This window comes from Arachis hypogaea, chromosome 7, assembly GCF_003086295.3.
Source record: "Arachis hypogaea cultivar Tifrunner chromosome 7, arahy.Tifrunner.gnm2.J5K5, whole genome shotgun sequence".
Lineage (NCBI taxonomy): Eukaryota > Viridiplantae > Streptophyta > Magnoliopsida > Fabales > Fabaceae > Arachis > Arachis hypogaea.
In genome coordinates, this window is record NC_092042.1 from 41,880,723 (window position 1) to 41,884,387 (window position 3,665).

The following is a 3,665-nucleotide window of genomic DNA, read 5'->3' on the forward strand; positions in this document are numbered from 1 at the left end:
AATGGCTTGGAGGATAGAAAAGAAGCATGCAAAAGAGGAAGGAACACAAGGAACTGAAGATTTCAAGGGCGAGTAGCGACGTGCACGCGTAAAGCACGCGTACGCGTAGTTAGGACAGAGCAGCGATGCGCCCGCGTGTAGTACGCGTATGCGTGATTAAAGGAATGCACATCGACGCGCACGAGTGGACGACGCGTATGCGTGGAAAACCGTCACGTACTGCATATCAGAATTTGCCAGGAGCAATTTTTTGGGCCTCTTTCTGACCCAGTTTTTGACCCAAAAATACAGACTAGAGCCAGGGGACAGTAGAGATTCAACACGCATTCTCATTCACTAGTTTTAGTTTTTGGAATCTTAGAGAGAGAATACCACTTTCTATAGGGTTCTTCATATTCGTAGATTCAGAGATTTTCTAGTTTTATGCTTTTGGATTCGATTTTGAGAAGAGTTACTACCTCTGTTGAAGTCTCTATCATTATAGTTTGTTTTCTTATTCCTATACTCTTTTATTTTCCACTTATCTTGTTCAGAGCTACATATGGATACCTTCGATTTTGGAATTTATTAATGCAAAGAGTATTTTTCTATTTAGTTTCTTTATTTGCTTAATTATCTCAATTCAATTTTAATTACCATGTCTTCCTCCTACTCACTTTACATGTATGCGAAAATGGCTTCCATGTCAATGGAGTAGGCTCCCAGCTTGACTTTGGAGTTGATTAATAGGAGACCCTTGAGTTAGAATACTCAAGAGTTAATTTGAAACTAGAAGTTGCTGGCTGACTCTCTAGTCACTAATGCTAATCCTTCCCAAGGGAGAGGATTAGGACTTGTGAATCAGAGCTGGCTCAATTACTTGACTTTCCTTTATTTGGTAAAAGTTAACTAAGTAGAAACAACAACCTCTTACTATTACTCTTGGAAAAATTCAACAAGGATAGAACTTCCGATTAATCTTCTCCTAGTCAAGGCTTTTTATTTCAATTACATAAAACCTCTTATTAATTTTTATTGCTTTAATTAATAATTATTTTAATTTTCTCATTCCCCAACTCTAAAAATTCTCAGAAAATTCTTGACCAATAAATAGCACTCCCTTAGCAACTCGTTGGGAAACGACATGGGAATTCTACTCCCAGTATTTTATTCTTAATTTGTGACAACTCTTTCTAAATTGATAAGTGGGATTTTTAGTCGGTTAAGAATTGTAATTTCAATGTTGTCTCTATTATAAATTCTTAATTGGCAATTTTCCACCCGTCAAGCATGTAATTAAGGTAACTCAACCCTACAGCGCCAACACCTCAAAATCTTTAACAAACTAATAACAAAACACTAGCAGCGAGGGTTCTAGAACAAGAATACTTATGGTAATCTAAGAGAAACAAGGAAATGAAGCAGCAACAGCTCCAGTGGCAGCTTTCGGCGATGACATCGCCGTTTTTCCTTGATCAGAGATACTGTGCAGCTTGTAGCAGCGACGAACAACTCCAGTTCTGGTGACCTCCTTCCACAACAACGGCGGCACATTTTCCAACAGTGGCTCGACAGTGATGACACCGATAGTAGCGGCTGCATTGCAGTGGCCACCCACCACTGTCGCGTTCTTCCCCCTTCTTTCTGGCTGTTCGTATTTTCTCTCTCTTCGTGAGTTTCTTCTCTCTTTAAATCTCGTAATGACAACGGCGATAGCCCGCTGATGAGCGGATAATTTATACGCTTTTTGGCATTATTTTTAGTATGTTTTAGTTAGTTTTTATTATATTTTTATTAGTTTTTATTTAAAATTCACTTTTCTGGACTTTACTATGAGTTTGTGTGTTTTTCTGTGATTTTAGGTATTTTCTGGCTGAAATTGAGGGACCTGAGCAAAAATATGATTCAGAGGCTGAAAAGGACTGCAGATGCTGTTGGATTCTGACCTTCCTGCACTCGAAGTAGATTTTCTGGAGCTACAGAAGCCCAATTGGAGCGCTCTTAATTGCGTTGGAAAGTAGACATCCTGGGCTTTCTATCAATGTATAATAGTTCATACTTTCCCCGAGATTTGATGGCCCAAATAGGCGCTCCAAGTCAACTCAAGAATTTTGGCGTAAAACGCCGGAACTGGCACAAGAATGGGAGTTAAACGCCCAAACTGGCACAAAAGCTGGCGTTTAACTCCAAGAAAAGTCTCTACACATGAAAGCTTCAATGCTCAGCCCAAGCACACACCAAGTGGGCACAGAAGTGGATTTTTTTGTCATTTACTCATCTTTGTAAACCCTAAGCTACTAGTTCTCTACAAATAGGACCTTTTGCTATTGTATTTGGAATCTTTTGATCACTTTAGATCTTAGGATCATCTTTGGATGTCTAGTCCTTAGATCATGGAGGCTGGCCTCTCGGCCACACCTAGACCTTGTTCTTATGTATTTTCAACGGTGGAGTTTCTACACACCATAGATTAAGGTGTGGAGCTCTGCTGTACCTCGAGTATTAATGCAATTACTATTGTTCTTCTATTCAATTCAGCTCATTCTTGTTCTAAGATATCCATTCGCACCCAAGAACATGATGAATGTGAGGATTATATGACGCTCATCATCATTCTCACTTATGAACGCGTGCCTGACAACCACTTCCGTTCTACAAGCAAACAAGGCTTGAATGTTTATCTCTTGGATTTCTTAATCGGAATCTTCGTGGTATAAGCTAGAATTGATGGTGGCATTCAAGAGAATCCGGAAGGTCTAAACCTTGTCTGTGGTATTCTGAGTAGGATTCGAGGATTGAATGACTGTGATAAGCTTCAAACTCCTGAAGGCTGGGCGTTAGTGACAGACGCAAAAGAATCACTGGATTCTATTCCAACCTGATTGAGAACTGACAGATGATTAGCCGTGCTGTGACAGAGCGCGTTGAACATTTTCACTGAGAGGACGGGACTGTAGCCATTGACAACGGTGATGCCCAACATACAGCTTGCCATGGAAATGAGTAAGAAGGATTGGATGAAGACAGTAGGAAAGCAGAGAGACGGAAGGGACAAAGCATCTCCATACGCTTATCTGAAATTCTCACCAATGAATTACATGAGTATCTCTATCTTTATTTTATGTTTTATTTATCTTTTAATCATTAATCCTCCATAACCATTTGAATCCGCCTGACTGAGATTTACAAGATGACCATAGCTTGCTTCATACCAACAATCTCCGTGGGATCAGCCCTTACTCGCGTAAGGTTTATTACTTGGACGACCCAGTACACTTGCTGGTTAGTTATGCGAAGTTGTGATAAAGAGTTGAGATTGCAATTGAGCGTACCATGTTGATGGCGCCATTGATGATCACAATTTTGTGCACCAAGTTTTTGGCGCCGTTGCCGGGGATTGTTTGAGTTTGGACAACTGACGGTTCATCTTGTTGCTTAGATTAGGTATTTTTTAGAATTTTTAAGAATGAATTCTAGAGTTTCAAGGTGATGTTCTTATCATCACCAAAGCTGATTGATTCTCATCAATTTAGCTCTTGAATGTAATGTCCTGCTGAAGTTTGGCTAGCCATGTCTAATTTCTTTAGACTAAAGTTTTAGACTAACATTGCATGATTCCTGGAATTCTCATTAAGAGTTTTGAATCCTTTATTTTTCTTTTCTCCACATAATTTTCAAAAAATCCA